Source organism: Rhipicephalus microplus, chromosome X (genome assembly GCF_043290135.1).
Source record: "Rhipicephalus microplus isolate Deutch F79 chromosome X, USDA_Rmic, whole genome shotgun sequence".
Classification (NCBI taxonomy): Eukaryota; Metazoa; Arthropoda; class Arachnida; order Ixodida; family Ixodidae; genus Rhipicephalus; species Rhipicephalus microplus.
In genome coordinates, this window is record NC_134710.1 from 361999735 (window position 1) to 362025006 (window position 25272).

Consider the following 25272-nt stretch of genomic DNA (forward strand, 5'->3'; position numbering starts at 1 on the left):
AAAACAGCAGTCGTGGCCGAGTGGTTAAGGCGATGGTCTCGAAAACCATTGGGGTTTCCCCACGCGGGTTTGAATCCCGCCGACTGCGTGCATATTTTTTTCTTAGATTTACCGCTTGTCAGTGTGTTTCTAATATAGCAGGGTATGACGCCTTAGCCTGGCCTGCATAACATATTTATTTTAATTATCTTCTATAACGAAGCCATTGGGACGGATGGATGGAAACAAATTATTTGAAAGTCTTTCAATGTTTAAACATTGGCTGAGGACTTTCATGAAGGGTTCGCAAGGGCTTGCCTTGTCATCACTTGTCGGGACGGCGTGAGTGTGGAGACATGGACAGAGATGTAACACTAGCGGCCACCCTCAACCTGTGAGACACGGAAGAGAAGCTCCATCGTGTCTACTTTTATCTTGAAGACGCGGCAAGAACCTGGTTGAAGAATCGATAGTCTACCCTTTAGATCTGGGATCTCTTACGGGGCATATTCATGGGCACGTTCAGTAGCATCACCAGAAAGGAAAGAGCCGCGACATTACTGAAGACGAGGGTGCAAATACCAAAAGAATATGTGGTTATCTTCGCGGGAGAAATGAATCGAATCTTCCTTCACGCCGCCACCGAAATGCCGGAAGACAACAAAGTTCGCATGCTCATGCAAGGAGTAGACAAGAACATTTCGCCGGGATGATCAGGAATCGGCCAAAGACGGTCGCCAAATTTATTTCAGAGGCATCTACCTCAGAGAAAGCACTAGAGATGCGGACAGGGCAGTACAACCGCAATTCCTCGTCTACCAGATATCCCGCCATCCAAGTGCTAAGAACCAGCAACCTTCGTGAGAAAATCCGAGCGATCATGCAAAAAGAGCTGTGCCACTTTCTCTCTTCAGGGCAGCCTCACGTGGAATCCATCGCGGACGTCAAACGCCAGAAGATCCAGCAATTGCTGGCCGTTCCTCATCTTCCAGAGCCGCAGCAACAAGCCATGAGCTATGCTGCTGCCGCCCACCTTCACGGCCCTCCTTAACGCCCACACCAAGACGTCGCCCCGACGCACTTCCGTCGCCAGACGCCACCGCCGCCACCACAAACACCGACGTCCTACCGTTTGCCAGCGGGACAGCGCAGAGTGCCGAGGAAAATCGATGTTTCACGTGCCCCTAACAAGGACTTGCGTTGCTACCATTACAGAGAGGCCGAGCACACATAACGCCATTGCCAATACCGACAGACGGATCTACGGGGTTTCGACATCAGCCCGCCGTGTCCAAAACGGGGGGAACGACCTCATAATATTACCGAATACCTCGCAGGAGCGCAGTTGACACTCCGACGACCATATAGTTCGCCATCGCGCGGCCGCTCTACCGCGCTGCACCGTGGGCAGTACACCGGCCTTGGTCGGGGACGATCTCCCAGCCCAAACTCGGAAAACTAAGGGCAGCAACCGATAGTGGTGCGTTTGCTTTACGATGAAATACCAAAGATGCTCCGCCGTCAACGGCGATGACACCGCAAGGTATTCGAAAGAACTCGCCGCAAGACAAAAAGGTCTTAACGTCGAACCTTCGTGGCCGACAGAAGACGTGACGACGCAACGTAGAAGCAGTGGAGCAAGTAGACCTAGCCGTGATCCTACACAACTATTCAAACGCATGCACGAGGAGGAACCAGTGAACTCGACCTAATATTCGACGGCCACAACGTCACTGTGCTGGTCAACACTAGGGCCAACTATTCAGTCGTCAGTGGGCCTTTCGCGCAAAGTTAAAAAAATTGAAAGTTGCTTGACAAGGCTCTGAAGTCAGAACCGCTGGGGGTCATATCAGAACATTGGCTGTTGTTTGCAAAGCAGGAATCCTCATCAATTACCAGGTTTATCCCGCAATCTTTCTAATTCTACAGCTTCACTTCAGGGATGTGATACTTGGGATGGAATTCTTAAATCAGCAAGGTGGCGTCATCGACCTAAAATCTGAGGCAATAACGACATCTACAGAAACAGTACTGCGGCCCCACACGCCGTCAGGGAGGCGCGCTTTGAATGCGCTGGAACAAAGTCATCGTTCCTTCTCACTCTATTGTCAGCATTTCCGTCAGCACTCAAGAATCAACAGACATGAAAGGCGTAGTTGAAGGCTACCAGCACCTGTTTATTCACCACGATATTTGCGCCGCCACAGAACTGGCCGAGCTGCGGAAGTTAACGCGACAGTGATGCTGACCAACCACACTGAAATACTGGTGGAGCGTGAGCGCCCTCCCTCAAAAAGCGGCAGACGCTGCCATTTCTGCCTAGACGCGATCGCCAATTGACGGCGACACACCGCAACCGGCCGCACCTTGTTTTTTTTCAGTGGCCGTGCCAGGTGTGAAACGGTGTTCCCAGAGATGACACGCAGTAGGCCCGATTTCTCGGAACTTAGCTCGCGGTTCCGCCATCTTAGAGTGGCATCACAAAACACTAATAATACGTTTATTAGTGGGCGCGCGGCTCCGCACGTGAAGCGACACTTTGCTAGCTGCTGATCGAGATTGGGGGAGAGGAATGCAAGACGTGTCCCTAGTCCTATAATGGAGGCTATAAGGAGTTTTGTAACTCATGAGATTGAATAACTCTGGACCCCACTTGTGTGAACGTTCGTTGCTTTGTGATCGCCAGTCGGAAATTGTCACTTGACAACTGCTATTTGCCGTTGGGAACCAACGTTTATCGTTTTCTTTCTCTTCGACTGCGCACCTATTCATTGCTACTGCACCCTTGTCATAGAGGAAGGCACTCGCGAAAGCACACGTGGCGCCCCCCTCCCGCAACCTAAATTTTTTGCGTGCACACCAAGCATGAATATGCCAATGGCGTTTGACTTAAACGTCTGGCGCAAAAAATGTTTTACTATTTTTAAAATATGAGGCGATAATGCAGCTCAAGACGCCGTACCGTGGTCGTGCTTTTATTTGGGACGCGGGAGTATGTGAAGTCGCAGCTGCCGCGTTCAGTCATACCTGGAGCTAAGCTGTTCTCAATTCCTCGTGGCTCGCGAATCACGAGCCACGCGGTTTTCTTCTTTTTTAGCGCGGCAGATGGCCAAGACCTGTGCTCGCTGCATTATATACCATTTGTCGAGAGAATGGAAAATAAATTCAGCTTAGGTTGTGATTTTTTGCAAAAAAAGTGTTAGGCTACACGTGATGGGGGAACGGGTGGAAACATAAAGACGATGGGCTTTAAGAGTAATGCGCACTCCTGAGTCGCAACGCTACGAACCTATTTTCAACAGAAGTCGTGGCCGAGTATTAGCAAATAGGTTGGCAGGATGGCAGGCTCGTCAAGAGCTGTTACAGCGGCCGATGCTGGCCGCGGTTTCTCGTGCACATCACTACCCAAGGACTACCGTTTAATTCTGCCACCACTGCCCACAGGAGAAGGACTCAGACGCGCGTTGGTTCTGCACTGCGACATCTCAGCGCGTCCGTACGGGATGAATAACTTCCGAAAGTCGCTCAAGAAACTAGGCATCATTCAAGAGTTAAGCGGCATAGAAGCGTATCAGATGTCACACGTCTGGCTTCTTAACATGAAGACAGATGAAGCCAAGAAGACACTTCTGGACCCTGGCCTACTCTCCGTGAAAGACCGGCCCTGCGTCGTCGTCGACCCAGAAAGGCAAGAGTTGCGTGTCAAGTTGCATTGGGTAGCCTTTGACGTCAACGCAGATACTGTACGGCGTGCATTCCGGGAGTACAGTGAAGTGAAATAAGTTATCAGCGACAAGTGGAGAGACGAAGACTTCGAAGGAGTTGAGTCAACCACAAGATTCGTTCGGCTATTACTTAAAAAAGGCGTTACTATGGATCGCATACCCCACCAGATGCGTCTCGGGAGCGGCATGGCACTGGTGGTCATGCCAGGAAGAGCGCCGCTGTGCCTGCGTTGCCGGAACACGGGACACATCCGTCGCGACTGCAGGTATCCAGGTGCGCTGGTTGTCGCGCTTTTGGGCATGAGCAGGCGGACTGTACTCGTTCCTATGCCAGTGCAGCAAGTCGAGCAACAAATGCCGACCACAGTGAATAGCTCATGGATGAAGAGGAAGCAGAGAGGGCGGCGGCGTCGAAGGCAGGAGTGGAGGCGTCTCATGCAGTGGCGACCAGCGAGAGAAAGATGGAGACACCTAAGCAAGACACAGATGAAAATACGGTTATGGGCACTCCAACGCAAAGGCGTTCGACTCGGATGGAAACACAGCACAAGGCTGAACCAGTCATCGGGTCCGACGCTACTTTGGACATGGATATAGTCGAAACTACGTCAGTAAAGCGACGCCTCAATGAGGGAGACGCGACGTCCCAGCAGCGTCTGAACCAGGAAGATCAAGGGCAGTGGCGAGTGGCTGGCTCCAAAAAGTCTCGGGGTGCTGGCCGCCTGCGTTCGTCGTCGCTTTCACGAGGCGGCGACGGGACGACGCCTTGAGCGTCGGCGGGACAGTGGTTTAGGTGTTGGTAAGGTAAGCGTCTTTCGCTCGGCTTTCTCTCATAACGATGGCGACGATTAGATTGGCAACGCTAAATGTATGTGGGCTTTCTGCCAAACGGCGGCAAAACCAGTTTTACCGCCTGATTATAGAACAAGATATAGAAATCGTCGCTGTACAGGAAACTAAAGTAGAGAGTGAAGAGCACGCTGAGCGAATGGTGCAGCCTTTCACGAGACTCTTTGATGCGTGCGTTTGTCACGCGGTGGGTACATCTGCAGGTTGCCTCTTGTTAATTCGGCAGAGCCTCAATGCGAAAGTGGAGTCTGTAACTACCTGCGACGCGAGTCGTTTCATCATATGTGATTTATCCTTACCAAGAGAAAAATGGAGAGTAAACTGTGTGTACGCACCGACTGTGATTCAAGATTGAAAGGAGTTTTTTCATAACTTGATGTGTATTTGAAATGTGAACGTAAACTAATTTTGGCCGGGGATTTCAACTGCGTTTGTTCGAGTATAGATAAATCGAGTTCGAGGCCACACAGAGATTCAAGCACTGCCGTTCTACTCGATATGGTGGCGAAAGCTCAGCTAGAGGACGTGAGTGAATGTCTTTGCAGTGGAAAAGGGGTTACGTTTACCCACTTTCAGCGTTCAAGCCATGCTAGACTTGACAGAGTATACGTGTCCTCCGAAATCATTCCTTCGTGCCATGATTTCAGAGTTACACCTGTTACGTTCAGTGATCATTGTTTGGTTTTATTCTCAGTGAGTAAACATAAAAGGAATAACAAAAATTTCTCTTGCGACCTCTGGAAATTTAATGTAAAGCTTTTAAAGGATTAAGAGTTTATTAGGATTTTCCTAGAGGGCATAGAAGACTTAGCAAATATAACACTTGAATCCTGGGGACTTTAGTGGGAAATATTTAAACAGACCATTAAACTGAAATCACTTGAGAGAGCCAGTATCCTGAGACATGCTGAAAAAGAACTTGAAGTGCGCTTGCGTGAAAAATGGCAACAGTTAGTAGCGTATGAATGTACTCAGGCCGGAACATTTTCAGAGGAGATAAACATAACTAAACAGAAGCTAGAGTTGATAGACCAAGAACGTTATCGTGGAGCATTGATTCGAGCTCGAGCAGAAAACTTGGTAGCGGGAGAAATGCCAACAAAACGAGCTCTTGGATCTGAGAAGAGACATGCCTGTAAAAATGAAATAAGAGAAAAAGAATATAAAGGAACAAGGTGTCATACGAAAAAAGAAATATCTGGTGCGTTTTTCTAATATTACAAAGAGTTATTCACACCAACCAGTGTACACGGAGAACGTTTCAATAGCGATTTCATTTCATTACTGCCAAGAGTTGATGTTGAAAGAAAGGAAATTTTAGAATTGCCTATAACAGAGCGAGAAGTTGAAAAAGCAATTGATAAGTTAAACAATGGTAAGTCTCCAGGACCAGATGGCCTGAGTGCTGCAGTTTACAAGGAATTAAAACATGTAGTTTCACCTATTTGGAGGGAGGTATTTAACGAGGCCTTTAAGTGTAAACAACTTCCACTATCGTTTTTTCAGCCCACACGGTCTTAATACCTAAAACAGAAGATCCTGCGAAGTTAAGAAGTGTTACTGCATATAGACCAATTAGCCTAACTAATGTTGACTATAAAATATTGATGAAATTATTGGCCAGAAGACTCCAGACAGTTATGACAAAACTGACTGGGTCCCACTAAACTTGTGGCATAAAAGGAAGAAAAATAATGACCAACATAAACATAGCATGATCAATCCTAGAGAGTTGTGGCGCTATGCATCTCAATGTTGCCATGCTTCAAATTGACCTCGAAAAGGCATTTGCTCACGTGCCGCACGATTTGCTCCTTTCTATACTTGAGCACATTAACGTGGGGAGTTTGATTAGCGACGGAGTGCGCAGGGCACACACTGGTAGCTCTACAAGATTGGTAATAAATAAAACTGCGGGTGAGCGTATACCTGTGCTGCGGTCAGTGAGACAGGGGTGTCCGCTATCGCCCCTGCTTTTGCTATTTTTATCGAACCTTTCTGTTTAAGTGTAATTAATAACACTGCAATAAGTGGCTTTAAATTCCATGAAGCTGAGGTTAGCCTCCTTGCATACGCAGACGACATTGCAGTTTTCTGTACAAATTATGATAGTATAATGCATGCTGTAAATGTCGTGAAAACTTTCTGCCAGGAGAGTGGTAGTGCCGTGAACTGTGATAAGTGCCTTGGCTTCTGGCATGGGGAATGGGATGTCACACCAAGAGTATTTCTAAACATTAAATGGCAGGAAACACCAGTGAAGTATTTAGGAGTGCTGATGGAGTTCTATCACGACCGTGAACCGTATTGGAAAAAAGAAGCACAGGCATGGCGCAATGATGTAGAAAAATAGAAAGGTTGGGGTATTTCGATATTCGCACGGGCCACAACGTGCAACTTGTTTCTGGTGAGCAAGCTGTGGTACGTAATGCAGGTTTTGCACTGCAGTAGAATAAGCGTACAGAAAATACACCGAGCATTTGCAATTTTCATATGGAGCTCTGTATGGGAAAGATCAAGCCGCACAAACCTCTTCAGAAAAGTTAGAGATGGCGGGCTTAGATTAGTTCATTTGTACGTAAGACAACTTGTCAATCGTTTCCTTTTTCTGCGTGATGTACATGACCCCTTTTTGAGAACCGTTATACAACTAAGGTTATCTAGAGTGCTGCCGGAATTTCTCGTATCATCATCAAATATGCAAGGACCAATACAAGGGTATTTAAAGGAAGTTGTTTCGTCTTTCCACTTTTTGTCACTGAGATTTTTGTTAGAGTATCTGGCTGAAGTACCACGTAAAAAATTGTATAAAGACCATGTCGATGTTTCACTGTCTGTACCATTGTACCGTCAGCTATATTGTGCAGGCCCAGGACAGGATGTTCTGAAACGTGTTAAAAGAATGCTTGTAGCGCCAGGGGTCATAACATTTTTCTTTAGGTTAAATACCAGTACCTTACCAGTTAAAACGTGGTTGCAGGGTAAGGGAGTATTCGTGCCATAGAGCACAAATTGCCACTTGTGTAAAAAACCGGAAACAAATGAACACGTGTTTATAGATTGCTGGAGCGGCGTTTTTTTCTGGGACATACTGCAAAGAACCTTGAAAAAAGAATTACCGTTAAGTCCACACGGCATCCGTTTTCTTTCGGTTAAAAACGAGGCAGGTGTACCTTATGATCTCATCATGCTTCTGGGCCTGCACAAAATATGGAAAACCTGATGTGCCTTTGAAAACGCGGATGTAGAAGTGCTAGTTGTGCGCCAATTTTTTTGCAAGTCAGTGTGCCATTTTCTTGAAATGCTGAAAAGCCAAGAGGATGTGCCAGACTGAATTGGGTGCATTGAGCGATTGTTACGACTGCCCAAGTATTGATTAATAGTCAGCCAAGAGCTGACAGTACCTAATGAATTCTGTGGGTGTATTTTGTGACGCACTTGAATTTGGACCAATATGCAAATATGTAAAATGTGAACAGTCATGATATGCAAGGCAATTAAGGAAAAAAAAGCAGTCGTGGCCGAGTGGTTAAGGCGATGGTCTTGAAAATCGTTGGGGTGTCCCGACGCGAGTTCGGATCCCGCCGACTGCGTGCATATTTTTTTCCTAATTTTACCGCTTGTCAGTGTGTTTCTAATATAGCAGGGTATGACACCTTAGCCAGGCCTGCATAACACATTTATTTTAATTAACTTCTGTAACCGAGCCATTTTGACGGATGGATGGAAACAAATGATTTGAAAGTCCTTCAATGTTTGAAACATTGGATGAGGAGCCCCGCCGTGGTGGTCTAGTGGCTAAGGTACTCGGCTGCTGACCCGCAGGGCGCGGGTTCAAATCCCGCCTGCGGCTGCTGCATTTCCGATGGAGGCGGAAATGTTGTAGGCCCGTGTGCTCAGATTTGGGTGCACGTTAAAGAACCCCAGGAGGTCTAAATTTCCGGAGCCCTCCACTACGGCGTCTCTCATAATCATATAGTGGTTTTGGGACGTTAAACCCCACATATCAATCAATAAACATTGGATGAGGACTTTCATGGAGGGTTCTCAAGAGTTTGCCTTGTCATCACTTCTCGGGCCGGAGTGAGTGTGAGGACATGGACAGAGATCTAAGACTAGCGGCCACCCTATACCAGTGAGACACAAAAGAGAAGCTCTGTCGTGTCTACTTTTACCTGGAAGACGCGGCAAGGGCCTGTTTGAAGAATCGGGAGTCTGCCCTTCAGACATGGGATCTCTTCCGCGGCATATTCTTGGGCACGTTCAGGAGCATCACCAGAAAGGAAAGAGCCGCGACATTACTGAATACGAGGGTGCAATTCCCAAATAAGAATGTGGTTATCTTCGCGGGAGAAATGAATCGAACCTTTCTTCACGCCACCACCGAAATGCCTGAAGACAACAAAGTTCGCATCCTTATGCTTGAAGTAGACAAGAACATTTCGCCGGGATGATCAGGGATCTGCCAAAGACCGTCGCCGAATTCATTTCAGAGGCATCTACCTTAGAGAAAACCCTGGAGACGCGGACACGGCAGTACAACCGCAATTTCTCGTCTACAAGATATGCCGCCATCCAAGTGCTAAGAACCACCAACCTTCGTGAGAAGATCCGAGCGATCGTGCAAAAAGAGCTGTGCCAATTTCTTGCTAAGTGCTTCTTCACGTGGACTCCATCACGGATATCGAACGCCAGGAGATCCAGCAACTGCTGGCCGTTCCTCAGCTTCCAGAGCCGAAGCAACAAGCCATAAGCAATGCTGCTGCAGCCCGCCATCACGGCCCTCCTCAACGCCCACGCCCAGACGTCGCCCCGTCACACTTCCAACGCCAGACGCCACAGCCACCACCACAAACACCGACGTCCTACCGTTTGTCAGCGGGACAGCGCAGAGGGCCGAGGGAGACAAATGTTTGGCGTGCCCCTGACAACTACTCGCTCAGCTACCATTGCAGAGGGGCCGGGCACACATAACGCAATTGCCAATACCGACAGACGGATCTACGGGGTTTTGACGTCAGCCCACCGTGTCCAAAATAGGGTGAACGACCTCGTCACATTGCCGAATACCTCGCAGGAGCGCAGTTGACACTCCGACGACCGTATAGTTCGCCCTCGCGCGGCCGCTACACCTCGCCGCATCGCGGACAGTACACCAGCCTTGGCCGGGGACGATCTCCCAGCCCTTGCTCAGAAAACTTAGGGCAGTAACCGATGGAGGTGCGTTTGCTTTACGATGAACTACCGAAGATCGTCCGCCACCACCGACGATGACGCCCCAACGTAATCGAAAGCGCTCGCCGCAAGACGAAAATGGTCTTGACGTCGAACCTTCGCGGCTGACAGGAGACGTGACGACGTAACGTGGAAGCATTGGAGGAAGTAGACCTAGCAGTGATACTACGCCACGATTCAACCGCATGCACGAGGAGAAACCAGTGAACTCGACCTAATGTATGACGGCCACAACGTCACTGCGCTGTTCAACACTAGGGCCAACTATTCAGTCGTCAGTGGGCCTTTCGCGACGAAGTTAAAGAAAACATTGAAGACTGCTTGGCAAGGCACTGAATTCAGAACCGCTGGGAGTCATATAAGTACGTTGGGTGGTGTTTGCACAGCAGGAGTCCTCATCAATAACCAGATTTATCCCGCAATCTTTCTAATTCTACAGCTTCACTTCAGGGATGTGATACTTGGGATGGAATTCTTAAATCAGCAAGGTGGCGTCATCGACCTAAAATCTGAGGCAATAACGACATCTACAGAAACAGTACTGCGGCCCCACACGCCGTCAGGGAGGCGCGCTTTGAATGCGCTGAAACACAGTCATCGTTCCTTCTCACTCCAGTGTCAGCATTTTCGTTAGCACTGAAGAATCAACAGACATGAAAGGCGTAGTTGAAGGCTACCAGCACCTGTTCATTCACCACGATATTTGCGCCGCCAGAGAACAGGCCGAGCAGCGGAAGATAACGCGACAGTGATTCACATACCACACTGAAATACTGGTGGAGCGCCAGCGTCCTCGCTCAAAAAGCGGCAGAAGCTGCCATTTCTGTCCAGACGCGATTGCCAATTGACGGCGACACACCGCAACATGCCTCACCTTGTTTTTTACCCAGCGGCCGTGCCAGGTGTGAAACGGTGTTGCAAAAGGAGGACACGCAGTAGTCCTGAATTCTCGGAACGTAGCTCATGGTTGCGCCATCTTAGAGTGACATCACAAAACACTAATAATACAGTAATGGATCATTCACTTCATGAGTGGATCATTCACTTTAATTATTATCCACTCGCCGCAACATTTCTGTTTTATGCCTCTTTCATAAATACGTCAATGGCACTAAAATGACCAGACTTCCATTTGAACGACCCTCCTTTTTATCAACTAGACTACACAACCGGCTTAGTTTCTCGCGCATGTACGGCAAAACGAACTCTTTTAACGCATCCGCTTTGCCTCGTGCCATCACGTTGTGGAATGATCTTCCCGATAACTTGGCATCTGACACTAACCCTGTTTCCTTCCGCAACAAATTGGTCTTACATTTTGGTTGATAATTTCTTGTTCACAGTTTCGTTCTTGTATGTATATGACATTCATAATGCTGTGCAAAAATTTTTTTTCTAATGCGCTTCTTGCCCCTTATTTTTGTGCTTTATTTTTGTTTGCTTAGGACGAACTGTTCACACTTCCTGTAAGCGCTTTCATGATTTTCCCAGTGTATTATACCACAATCTGTGCCATTTTACTTACAGGTATTGTACACGTCCTAGCTGCTGCGTGCCATGAACTGCATCTTTCTAGTTTTTTGGTAACAATGTATGATGTCAATTTACACCTACTTATTTCTTGTTTATTTGTTACTCATGTCTTGAGCTTACGTTTTGGCACCTTTTGCCCTTTTACTTGTTGTACATGTCTTTGTTAGCCCCCCTTACTCAATGCCCTAACCAAGGTCCAGTAAGGTACCTGTAAATAAATAAATAAATTAGTGTGCGCGGGGTTCCGTACGTGGAGCGACAATTTGCTAGTTACTGATTGAGAGTGGGGGAGAGGAATGCAAAACTTGTCCCTAGTCCTATAATAGAGGCTATAACAAGTTTCGTAACTCATGAGATTGAATAACTCTGGACTCCGCTTGTGTGAACGTTCCTTGCTTTGTGATCGCCAGTCGGAAATGGTCACTCGACAACTGTTATTTGCCGTTGGGAACCAATGTTCATCGTTTCCTTTCTCTTCGACTGCGCAGCTATTCATTGCTGCTGCACCCTCGCTATAGAGGAAGGGACTCGCGAATACACACGTGGCGGCCACCCGTGCAACCTAAATATTTTCCGAATGCACCAAGCATAAATAAGCCAATGGTGTGTGAGTTAAACGTTTGGCGCAAACATTTTTCTACTATTTTTAAAATATGAGAGGCGATAATGGAGCTCAAGACGCCGTACCGTGGTTGTGCTTGTATTTGGGACACGGGAGTATGCGAAATCGCAGCTGCCGCGTTCAGTCAAGCCTGGAGCTAGGCTGTTCTTCATTCCTCGTGGCTCTTGAATCACGAGCCACGTGGTTTTCTTCTTTTTTAGCGCGGCAGATGCCCAAGACTTGAAGACATGTACTCGCTACTTTATATACCATCATTTGTCGATAGAATGGAAAATAAATTCAGCTTAGGTTGCGATTTTTCACAAAAAAGAGTGTTAGGCTACACGTGATGCGAGAACGGGCAGAAACATGAAGATGATAGGGTTTCAGAGTAATCCGCATCCCTGAGTCGCAACCCTACGAACATAATTCAACAGCAGTCGTGGCCGAGGAGAAAGACGAAGACGACGTTCTGAACGGTCGCGTGTTCATGTTCTCCGCTTCGAAGGATTTATCGGCCATGGGGCGAGGTGCTGCTCAGGCTTCAGCCAGCGGCAATGACTACCGTGCTGTACTTCCTCGCCTTCCCACCGGTAAGCTTGTTGTGGACTCTGTTTTTCTACATGCGGACTTACCTGGTCGCTCTTACTGGGTTCAAGATTTTAGAGATGCTCTTCGGGACATAAATGACTTGAAGGAAATAAGCTCTATAGGTCAATTTCAAATGTCTCAAGTTTGGATGGTCACATGCAAGTCAACGCTGACGAAACCATAGTTGGCCACAAGAGGCGAATTTTTCGTCAAAAGTCGCGTCGATGCGTCGTTATAGACCCGGAGCCCACGGAAGTGAAGTTGAAGCTTATGTGGCTTCCTGAGCGCTTGGAGGACGCCTATGTGTGCGAGGCACTGCAAGCTTTTGGGAAGGTCCAAGACAATATCACAAGAAAGCTGGAAAGTAGCGGACATGGAACAAAGGCGGATGCTAAATAGGGATGTTGTTTTGTCTCTTGCTGATGGAGTTCGCATTGCGGATATTTCTCATATTCTTGTTGTCTGCGGAGTGCAAAGCCTCGTCCTGCAATCTGGCCACCCACCACTTTGCCCTCGGTGAAGTAATATTGGACACATCCGTCGAAACTGCAGGACCCCTCGCTCTGACAATTGTCGACGCTTCGGTCATTCGGCCGAGGATTGTGGTATGACATACGCCAACAAGCTGCGACAGGACACACAACAGCCAGATGATAACCTACAAGAGCATAGTATGGTCCCTTGAAGAGATCCCCTCTTTGTTGGGCGGGATGCGGACCTGGGCGTAAGGACCTGCATACGCGGCGAGTTAGTTGCTCAGGCAGAGGCGGGGCACCTTGACTGAGAGTGCGACGAAGCGGATTCTGATAGCGAGGGGAAGCCACAGGCGGCCGAAGCGTATGAGCGCTTACGAAAGCACTCGCGTGTTGCATGGTGACCCCCGCAACGTTTACAGTCTGCCGAGCAGCCCTTAGTATCGTGACCGAAGGTGCCGCACCGCTTACAGTACGCCATGGTGCACGCAGTCGCCATATGCCCGACTTCACCACAACGCGCGCACACCCGGCGCATGCTTCTGTACTCGAACATGACTTTGTGCCCCGCAATAGTGATGAAATTGGGGACTGGGTGGCACATCTCAATTTTAACCACACGAACCCCGTTTAACTTGGTCTGGCGAGTGGCTAGGGTGGCGAATGTAATGCCCTTCACTTTACCAAACTGGGCTAAGGCGTTGCTAAGGGCCTCGTCTGATAGAAAAGCGGGGTAACGGTAAACGTTCACATGTGTAACGGGTGGCCCGACTACCCCTACTGGCACCCTCGCCCTGTTCACTTCAAATTCTTCCGCCACCATTAGCCTTGTCGCCTGGCCAGCATTTCATACAAGAAATTTTGCGCCCTCTAATGTTGCACTGCTAATACGCTGTCGTCACCAGCTGTCTCTTCAATTGCGTCAATTATCTCATCGACAGAGATATCGCCCTCGGGCGCAGAAAACATGAAACAATTCTCCCTCACCGGGAGTTCAAATGGCGTGGCCATTCTGGTGGGCGGACCCCGCAAGCCGCCGGTTGGGCGTAGCTCGTGGGTGACTTGTAACGTGCAGTCGAGCTGCACTCTGGTAGAAAACGGCTCAGCCGAGGCTCTCGCCGCGCAGGTCTTGGTGGTACGAGGTGGACCGCAGGGGGACTCCGGGACGGCGGGCGTGAACAGGTAACCTTGAACCTCCTCCTGGCATGGGGTAGGTGGGCTCCAGGCAGCAAGGCCCGAGACCCAGGGGCGGCGGTCGCGCGTACAAGACGCCGCTGCCGCGTAGACTTCTTTTGTCAACTTGAACCCCTGGGGTCGACGTCCGCGTGACGTCACCCCGGGTCTCACGCGAGGACTCGAGAAGAGACAGCTTGATCGGCGAACGGAGCGTTGGCCTTCGATCAACAACTGACAAGTGGCGAAGCGCGTCGGTATTTATACTCTTGCCGTCGAATGTTCCAGCGTTATCTCTGGCGATGGCGTAGGTTCCAGAATAATCTGTACCGTTCGCAGAGTGGGCGTGATCTTATCGAAATGATCTACTACTGTCCGGAAGCTTCTCGAAAACTGCAGGCGTGGTTTGCGCTGAGAATCGTGTAGTGTTTTGGAACGATAACAAAACTTGGGAAATGGAACGTGGCATTGCCGCCCTCTGAAAAAGGCATCGTCCCGGTGCTTTACCTAAAGATGAAGGTACAACAATATTGCAAGAAAGTACAATGAATGAATTACGATACAACAATAAAACAAAAAAACACTGTTTCAGTTTGTTAACGCGCATAAAACGGCTTGAGGCGCGCGACATGGACGACTTTAGGTCGCGATCGGCGTCGTTGAGAGTTCGTGATGCCGTCGGGGACAACCTCGTAATCAAGTGGGCCGAGACGTCGAACCGCCTTGTACGGTCCGAAGTACCGTCGCAGAAGCTTTTCACTTAGTCCACGTCGGCGTATCGGCGTGCACACCCAAACACCTTCACCAGGCTGGTGTTCCTCGAAGCGTCGTCGAAGATTGTAACGGCGGCTGTCGGTCGTCTGTATATTCTTGATATGGAGACGCGCGAGTTCTGGGGCTTCTTCGGCGCGTTTAAGGTACTCACTCACATCGAGGTTTTCTTCGTTGGTGACATTGGTAACATGGCATCGAGCGTCGTTGCCGGGCTCCTTCCGTAGACCATTATGTATGGAGATGTTTGCGTCGTCTCCTGCACCGCCGTGTTGTATGCGAAGGTCACGTACGGAAGAATGGCGTCCCACGTCTTGTGTTCGAGATCGACGTCCATTGACAGCATGTCGGCGATTGTCTTGTTAAGCCGCTCGGTGAGGCCGTTGGTCTGTGGGTGGTACGCTGTCGTCCGGCGGTGGTTTGTCTGGCTGTATGCCAAGATCGCTTGAGTTAAGTCGGCAGTAAATGCCGTTCCTCTGTCGGTGATCAGGACCTCCGGGGCGTCATGACGTAGGACGATATTTTCGATGAAGAACTTACCTACCTCGGTTGCACTGCCTTTTGGCAGGGCGTTTGTCTCGGTGTAGTGAGGAGGTAGTCGGTAGCTACTACGATCCAGTTGTTTCCGAAAGGCGACGTCGGGAACGGCCCCAGTAGGTCCATACCAATCTGCTGAAATGGTCGGCAAGGTGGTTTATTTCGCTGCAGAAGTCCCGCTGGCCTTGTCAGCGGTGTCTTGCGTCGCTGACAGTCCCGGAATATTCTCACATAACGAGTGACGTCGGTGGTAAGACGTGGTTAGTAGTACCTTTCTTGTATCCTCGCGAGCGTGCGAGAAACACCGAGGTGCCCTGCCGTCGGAACGTCGTGCAGGGTCTGCAGTAGTTCTTGTCGCAGAGCTGAAGGCACCACAAGGAGGTACTTAGCTCGAAGCGGTGAAAAGTTTTTCTTTTGTAGAAGACCGTTTCGCAGGAAGAACGACGCAAGTGCGCGCTTGAATACCTTTGGGACTTCGGCGGTCCTGCCTTCGAGGTATTCTATTAGGGTCTTAAGTTCCGGGTCGGCCCGCTGTCGTTCAGCAAAGTCGTCGGTAGTTATCATTCCCAAGAAGTAGTCATCATCCGGGTCGCTGGGTAGTGGTTGGCCGACAGGCACAAGAGAGAGATAGTCGGCGTCGGAGTGTTTCTTGCCGGAATTGTAAATGACAGTAATGTCATATTCTTGAAGTCTCAGCCTCCATCGTGCAGAGGACCTCAAATGTCCTTCAAGGTGGCTAGCCAAGGCCAGCCGTGGTGGTCGCTCACAACTTTGAAGGGCCTGCCGTAGAGATAGGGGCGAAATTTTGACGTAGCCCAGATAATGGCGAGGCACTCCTTTTCTGTTGTGAAAGAATTGGCTTCTGCTTTGGATAGCGATCGGCTGGCGTAACTAATAACCCTTTGAATTCCGTCAGCCCTCTGCACAAGAACGGCGCCGAGACCTACGCTGCTTGCGTGAGCGTGTATTTCTGTCTCGGTGAATTCGTCGAAATGGGCAAGTAACGGAGGCGTCTGGAGGCGATGTTTAAGCTCCTGGAAAGCGTGTTCCTGTGGCGTTTCCCACTTGAACTCCACGTCGGCCTTGGTAAAGTTAGTGAGAGGATCGCCGATGCGGGCGAAATTTTTCACGACACGCCTATAGTAGGCGCACAGGCCCAGAAATCGGCGCACCACCTTCTTGTCAGTGGGCGGTGGGAAGTGGGCGATGGCAGCTGTTTTCCGTGGATCGGGACAAACTCCAGCCTCTCTGATAACGTGCCCCAGAAACAAGAGCTCCTCGTACGCAAATATGCACTTTTCTGGCTTCAGTGTGAGTCCGGACGTATTGATGGCTTGAAGTACAGCTTCAAAGCGCCAAAGATGCTCGTCAAAACTCGAGGAAAACACGACGACATCGTCCAAGTACACAAGGCAAGTCTGCCACTTCAATCCTGCCAGTATTGTATCCATAACGCGTTGAAAGGTTGCAGGCACTGAGCAAAGGCCAAAGGGCATCACATTAAACTCGAATAGGCCGTCCGGTGTTATAAACACCGCCTTCTCTCGGTCTCTTTCGTCGACTTTGATTTGAAAATAGCCAGTCTTGAGGTCCATTGACGAAAAGTACTTGGCGTTATGGAGCCGATCAAGTGCGTCCTCTATTGGTCGGAGAGAATACACGTCCTTTCTTGTGATTTTGTTCAGGTGGCGATAATCGATGCAGAAACGTACGGTCCCATTCTTTTTTTTCACTAACACCACGGGGGATGCCCATGGACTCTTGGACGGCTGGATAATGTCATTCCGCAGCATTTCATCAAATTGTCTCTTCATGGCCTCACGTTCTCGCGTCGAAACACTGTATGGACTCTGACGGAGTGGTTTGGCATTTTCTTCGGTTATGATGCGATGTTTTGTGATTGGGGTATGCCGAATTTTCGCTGATGACAAAAAGCTATCTTCGTGTTGCAGGAGCAGGGCCTTGAGCTGTTCTTTCTTATCGTTCGCAAGTCTTGGATGGACGTCGAAAGCTATGGGAGGGGCTTGGTTACTCTGAGCAGGTTCCGCAGAATCGGCGAGGGCAAATTTACTGGTGGCTTCGACAATTTCTTTGATGTATGCGACCGTTGTTCCTTTGTTTCCATGTTTGTACTCATTGCTGAAATTCGCGAGCATAACCGTTGCTTTGCCTCCTCGAAGCTCTGGAATTCCTCTTGCGACGCAAATATTTCGGGTGACCAACAGATTCTGACTGCCTTCAACGATGCCTTCCAAGTCAGGTGATTTAGGAGCCCCGACTGAAATAATGACGCTTGAGTGAGGCGGAATGGTGACTTGTTCTTCCAGCACATTCAAGGCATGGTTTCCTGACGGCGTGCACGGCGGTAGTGCTTCTACTGTGGATAACGTTACCGACTTTGTTTTTAGGTTAATGACAGCACCATGGAGGCGTAAGAAGTCCATGCCAAGGATGACATCTCTCGAGCAACGCTGTAGGACTACGAAGTCTGTAGGATAAATACGGCAGTTTATAGTGACTCTCGCTGTGCAGATTCCTGCAAGCGTTATGAGATGACCTCCGGCTGTGCGGATTTCAGGGCCTTTACAAGCTGCCCTAATTTTCTTTAACTTCGCGGCGAATGACCCACTGATGACGAAATAGTCGGCTCAAGTATCGACGAGAGCAGTCACACTGTGGCCGTCGATAAGAACGTCGAGGTCGCTAGTTCGCCGTCTCGCGTTAAAAATTAGGCGTGGTGTCGGGTCACGGCTGCATCGGCTTGTCCCGCTGCTTCCATGTTGCGTCGTCAGGCCACCTTCGGTAATTGAGCTTTTGCCGTCAGGGCTTTGCCTGGTTGGCGTTGTGTTCGGAAAGCTACACCGCGGCGTCATCGTCGTCGAAGGATCTTCGGTAGTTCGTCACTTAGCAACCGCACCTCCCTCGGTCGCTGCCCTTAGTTTCCCGGATACAGGCTAGGAGACCAGCCCCGCGTTAGGCCAGAGTAATGCCGGGGGTGCGGTGACATGCGGCGGCTGGGCGACGGCGAACGGGAAGGACTTCGTGGTGTCCGTTGAGTTCCTGTCAGGTAGTCAGCGATGTCACGTGGCCGTTCCCCTGGCTACGGACCTGGTGCATCGACGGCGAAGCCACGCAGTCCCATCTGTCGGTACTGGCAACGGCGGTAAGTGTGCCCCGCCTCGCCGCAGTGGTAGCACAGTGGGCGGTGGTCAGGGGTGTGCCAAACGTCGGTTTTCCTCGGCGCACCGCGCTTGCCCGCTGGCGAATGGTAGGTCGCAGGTGGGGGTGGTGGCGGCGGTGGCGTCTGGCGATGAAAGTGCGATGGGGCGGCGTTTTGGCGTGCGCGTGGAGGAGGGGTGTGGCAGCGTGCTGCAGCAGCATAGCTCATGACTTGCAGATGTGGCTCTTGAAGCTGAGGAACGCCCAGGGACTGCTAGATCTCCTGGCGTGTTACGTCCGCGATAGATTCCACGTGAGGCTGTTCTGAAGGAAGTAATTTTCGCAGCTCCTCTTGCACGATCGCTCGGATCGTCTCACGCAAGTCAGTGGTTCCTAGCGCTTGAATGCCGGCGTAGCTTGTAGACGAGAAGCTACGATTATATTGCCGCGTGCGCATCTTGAGCGTCGTTGCTATCGTAGAGGCTTCTGAAATGAATTCGGCGACCGTCTTTGGCGGGTTTCTGATCAGCCCCGCGAAGAGCTCCTGCTTTACTCCTCGCATAAGTAGACGGACCTTCTTCTCCTCAGACATGTCAGAGTCAGCGTGGCGGAAGAGTTTAATCATATCTTCCGTGAATAGCGCCACGTTTTCATTTGGCATCTGCATGCGGGTTTCGAGGAGAGCTGCGGCCTTCTCCTTGCGCACCACACTCGCGAAAGTGGTGAGGAACCTGGCGCGAAAGGCGTCCCACGTTGTGAGGCTTCGCTCTTGATTCTCGAACCAGGCCCGGGCAGCATCTTCCAAGACGAAATACACACCGTAGCTTGTCATCTTCTGTCCAGTCATTGAAGGCGGTGATGCCGTCGAACATTTCGATCCAGCTTTCCGCGTCTTCAAGTGGCGAACCGCGGAAAGTTGGTGGCTCTTTGGGTTGCCGGAGCAGGAGTGGTGCAGGTAGAACCGGCGTTGACATGTTCACCGTGGTCGACGTCAACGTCTTGGTTTTCAGAGCCTTGTCCAGTAAAAGCCCATAACCCGGTGGCAGACCTTGTTGCCTGCGGCTATCTCGCTGCTCATTGCTGGCGTCGGTGCCTTCACGACGTGGGCTGGGTTCACGGCTTGACGGAGGCGTCTGGTACATGTAAGAAACGGCAGCACCTCCACCAGATGTCACGGGGTCATGACGTGGCCGACGACAGGCAACTTCGTGTTGGGATTTAACTGTTTATTTCGGCGAACCTGTTCCCGGTAAACGGAAAGTCTAATTACAGCAGCAGTCTTGCACAGATAGCAGTCTTGGACAGATTGCGGCGAACTGAGCGTCGGCCTTCGATCAACAACTGACAAGTGGCGAAGCGCGTTGGCATTTATACTCTTGCCGTCGTATGTTCTAGTGTTATCGCTGGTGGTGGCGTAGAAAACCTGAATAGACCGGAGACGTTCATTTTGCCATTTGTTTGTTTTTTCGTCACGCCGCGCACGCCGTGTTGCTTGTGGTTATTTTATCGGCTGAGTGTACACTGGTTAAGCGGGTCGTCTTGGCTCATGGTGACCATTTATGCTACTATATTAAATTTTTATGCGTATTTCTTTAGCAAATTAGCATGTTTTTAAAGAAGAATAACTTAAAAATAAACGTGGCAAGTGAGCGCTCGTTGTATCGACGTTTTTTCGTTTATGTGCTCATCATTTTGGCATGCGGCTATATATTTCTGTATATCTTAACTTTTTCATCACTCTACATTTTTCTTCATTATTTTTTGTGGCCATTTCATTCTGCCCTGTAGACATTGACATCACGTAAAATCAAAATGACATTACTTTTTCTGGCCGCGGTGTAGCACCACCACGGATTGAATGGTATTCGTAGCTCACACTGCCATTTGAATCTAGTGACATTAATATCACCAGTCTTATTAGACTCTCGCACTCCTTATTTTTCCACATTTCCGTAAGAAAGTTTTCGTGTGCTCCGCATAACTTCCTTAAGGAAGTTTACGTATACTGCATAAAGCTTTCCATATTTTCACATCTTTCCATATTTTCCGTAAGTAATTTTCTGCATATACGACACAACTTCCGTATATTTCCGTATCTCCCATAAAAATTTTTCCTTACGTTCCATATAATTTCCGTATCCTTCCATATTTTCTCTAAAAAGTATTCCGTATATGCCAAACAACTTCCGTGTGCTTCCATAAAAATTCATATGTCGTCCGTATAGCTCATAAGCAAATTTTACGGAGTTCATACGTGTTCCGTAATATTTCATACAGAACATTTCAGTAGGTCTACGAACCTTCTTTCGACAGCAGTCATGGCCGAGTGGTTAAAGCAATGGTCTCGAAAAGCGTTGGGGGGTCCCCACGCTGGTTCGAGTCCCGCCGACTCCGTGCATATTTTTTCTTAATTTTACCGCGTGTCAGTGTTTTTCTAGTGTAGCAGGGTATGATACCATAACCTGGCCTGAATAACACATTTATTTTTATTATCTTTAATAACAGAGCCATTGTGATGGACGAATGGAAACTTAGTATTTGAAAGCCCTTCAGTGTTTGCGAAGTGGTTCTTGAGAAAGAGAAAGGAAGAGAAAAGTGAACCCCGTTATTGTCTGCTTCAGTGAGCGACACCGCCACAGAGCTCAAGACGAATGGGGGTGAGGATGAGTTAAAAAGGGTAGAACTAAAGGTATAGAAAAGAGGAAGAAGAAGCAACAACAAACTGAGGGGATAGGAGAGATAGGAAAGATCGAAGCACGGTCACTGGAGTCCGAGGACGGGGTATACTTGTGAGAGATGTTGTCGGCGTCTGTAGATGGCGTAGAGCCGGTCCAGTAGGTCAGAGCTGCACTGTCGTCTAAAGTGGTCAGCGACAGGAGGTGACGTAGGGCGAGCCCAGTCGGCCAGAGCTACGATGACGCCGACGGTCGCAAGCGCGCGGAGCGCGCGGGCGCACAACTGGTCGGCACGGAATCCAGCGTTTAAAACATTGGCTGAGGACTTTCATGAAGGATTCTCAAGGGATTGCCTCGTCATCACTTCTCGGGCCAGCGTTAGTGTGGAGACATGGACAGAGATCTAAGACTAGCGGCCACCCTCAACTAGTGAGACACGCAAGAGAATCTCCATCACGTATACTTTTATCTGGAAGACGCGGCAAGAACTTGGTTCAAGAATCGGGAGTCTGCCCTTAAGACCTGGGATTTCTTCCGCGGCATATCCTAGGACACGTTCAGGAGCATCACCAGAGAGGAAAGAGCTGCGACATTACTGAAGACGAGGTTGCCATTCCCAAATGAAACATTGGTTATCTTCGCAGGAGAAATCCATCGAATACTTCACGCCGCCACCGAAATGCCAGAAGACAACAAAAATCGCCTCCTCATGCGAGTAAACGAGAAATTTTCGCCGGGATGATCATGAACCCGCCTAAGACGGTCGCCGAATTCATTTCAGAGGCATCTACCTGAGAGAAAGCACTGAAGATATGGACACGGCAGTACAACCACAATTCCTCGACAACAGGATATCCCGACATACAAGTGCGAAGAACCACCAACCTTCGTAAGAAAATCCGAGCTATCGTGCAAGAAGAGCTGTGCCAATTTTTTCCTTCAGGGCAGCCCCTCACGTTGACTTTATCGCGGACGTCGAATGCCAGGAGATCCAGCAATCGTTGTACGTTCCTCAGCTTTCAGAGCCGCAGCAACAAGCGATCAGTTGTGCTGCTGTAGCCCGACATCACGCCCCTCCCCAACGCCCACACCAAGACGTCGCCCCGTCGCACTTCCTTCGCCACACGCCACCGCCGCCGCCACCAACACCGACATCCTACCGTTTGCCAGCGGCACAGCGCAGAGTGCCGAGGAAAATAGATGTTTGGCGTGCCCCTGAAAACCACTTACTCAGCTACGATTGCAGAGAGGCCGGACACACATAACGACGTTGCCAATACTGACAGACGGATCTACGGGGTTTCGACCTCAGCCCGCCGTATACAAAATGGCGTGAACTACCTCATCGCATTGCCGAATACCTCGCAGGAGTGTAGTTGGCACTCCAACGACCATAGAGTTCGCCATCGCGTGGCCGCTACACCTCGCCGCACTGCGGGCAGTACACCGGCCTGGGTCGGGGACGACCTCCCAGCCCTTACTCGGAAAACTAAGGGCAGCAACCGATGGAGGTGCGTTTGCTTTACGATGAACTACCCAAGATCCTCCTCCACCACCGACGATGACGCCGCAACGTAATCGAAAGCACCCGCCGCAAAACGATAAGGGTCTTGACGTCGAACCTTTGCAGCCGACAGAAGACGTGATGTCGCAACGTGGAAGCAGTGGAGCAAGTAGACCTAGGCGTGATCCGACGCAACGACTGAACCGCAATGCACGAGGAGGAACCAGTGACTTTGACCTAATGTTCGACAGCCACAACGTCACTGCGCTGATCAACTACTGGGCCGACTATTCCGTCGTTAGTGGGCCTTTCGCGATGAAGTTAAAAAAATTGAAGACTGCTTGGCAAGGCCCTGAAATCAGAACCGCTGGGGGTCACATGAGAACGTCGGATGGTGTTTGCACAGCAGGAGTCCTCATCAATAACCAGATTTGTGCCACAAGCTTTATAATTCTACAGCAACAATTCAGAGATGTGATACTTGGAATGGAATTCTTAAGTCAGCATGGTGGTGTCATTGACCTAAAATCTGAAGCAATAAGGATATATACAGAAACAGTACTGCCGCCCCACACGCCGTGAGGGAGGCGCGCTTTGAATGTGCTGAAACACAGCCGTCGTTCCTTCTCGTTCCAGTGTCAGCATTTTCGTCAGCCGTCAAGATCAACCCTACTGAGAAAACCTATTTAATTCTATACAGGATCCGTATGCTCCAATACAGGAGTTACATGAGCTAATACAGGAGCTGTACAGGAACCAAGTGGGGGTAGATAGGTGTTATACATGACCTACATGGTGGTATGTAGGAGCTTAATGGGACCTGGGCAGGACTTATAGGGGTATGTAGGAGCTATGTAGGGATTTTGAGTTTGGCATGTAGGTCCCATCTTGCACAATATAGGAGCTAATGGGGCTGAATAGGGACCATACATAGGACTTGATAGGGTTTATTTCCAACTTTAATGGCCATTGTAGGACATGACAAAACTTATTCAACCAAATACCTAGGCATGCATAACATTTTCGTTTACTTCTTTTCCATTGAAGGATTTAAAATACTCAGTTAATCAGCTCCATTATTTGGCTGTACACAACCTCAAAAAATAACCAATTTTAACTAGTACATATCATGAGATGCAAGTGTGAGCTGAAGTATAACAAATAAGTATATCAGATAATTATCAAACTGCTTTAAATTCACTTGATCACCTTAGTTGTACACATGTTATATTTGCACAAATAATGCTGCTCAGTTTATGAAAAAACAATAAGTTAAATGTTGTATTTGTTCAATGAATAATCTTTCTATTAGAAATCTGTATCGGTAAATAGTGGTTGAATAATTATTTATTATATGAACATACACAAGAAGATAAAAGACAATTCATCCTTATATTCAGGAGAGATAGACCTATTCTCGCTCACGTGCTCTGTCATTGCCCCAAGGCACAAAGCACAAGGGGCCAAGGAGCACTACCAAGGAAGAGTGCGAATGAGCTCTCACAGCTTGGGCCTCGAGCCATAAGTGCACACGACACGGTCGAGGGGCAAGGTGTCTCTGTTCTCGCAAAGCAATGGCGCTTTCTGGTCTAAACACACACACTGAAAGATTTCAATAAATCATTAATCTATACAAGTACAAAATAATTACATACAAACGCTATAAAAAGGTTTTGCTATACTGGTGTTGTTGAAACAAGACTACATCAAATATTCACATCAATTTTCCATGCACTGCTACAAATGGTGGAACTGAGAGTTTGGTTGGCTTTGCACAAGCTTGCTCACCTGTGAACGGTACTTGGCTGTGTTTGTTCCTCACAATCAGAATAAGAGCAAATAATTAAATAAATTTCGTTTCGTGTGCTTCCATCTGAGCCTTTGAAAACAGCTTGTTGTACGTATGTATGAAAGCATCTTCACAACAAGCCAACTAAGTGTTTCTCATGCTACTCACTTCTTACAACAAAATTCATTCAAATATTCTGTTTAATTTTGTCACATTGCTTTAAATAGTTAATTGAGTGTTTGGGTGGCACAAGCTTGCTTGCTCGTGAAATGTACTTTGCTGTGTTTAGTGCTCAAAAGCTAAACAGCAGCACATAGTTCTCAAAATATTGTTTTGTGTGCTTCCATCTGAACGTTTGAAAACAGCTTGTTGTGCGCATTTATGAACCGCATCATTCCAAATGAACAGCTATAATGGTCACGGTACTCATGTCTTGCAAACAAGAGTGGCTCAAGTTGTTGTTTTGGGCTATCACGCATTGCTTGAAATGGTTGACCAGAGTGTTTAGTGGCACAAGCTTTCTTCTTCCTGATACTTGGCTGGGCTATCACAGAGAAGGTGCACAATAGCAAATAATTCTTCACACGTTGTTTTGTGCGCTTTCATCTGAGCCTTTAAAAACGGCTTGTTGTATGCTAGCATGTACGGCATCATCCCCATTGGACAGTTGTTTGCAAC

At 48.9% G+C, this 25272-nt stretch overlaps 1 long non-coding RNA gene and 2 other non-coding genes across 3 annotated transcripts in view; all 3 read left to right on the top strand.

Moving 5' to 3' along the window:
- Nucleotides 1–25272, top strand: part of LOC142777294 (uncharacterized) — a 218890-nt gene that overhangs the window by 115173 nt on the left and 78445 nt on the right. The gene's annotated exons all lie outside the window — the stretch shown is intronic.
- On the top strand, nucleotides 7–88 carry TRNAS-CGA (transfer RNA serine (anticodon CGA)). Its single transcript has one exon. It is a non-coding gene; the product is annotated as a tRNA-Ser (tRNA).
- On the top strand, nucleotides 8065–8146 carry TRNAS-UGA (transfer RNA serine (anticodon UGA)). Its single transcript has one exon. It is a non-coding gene; the product is annotated as a tRNA-Ser (tRNA).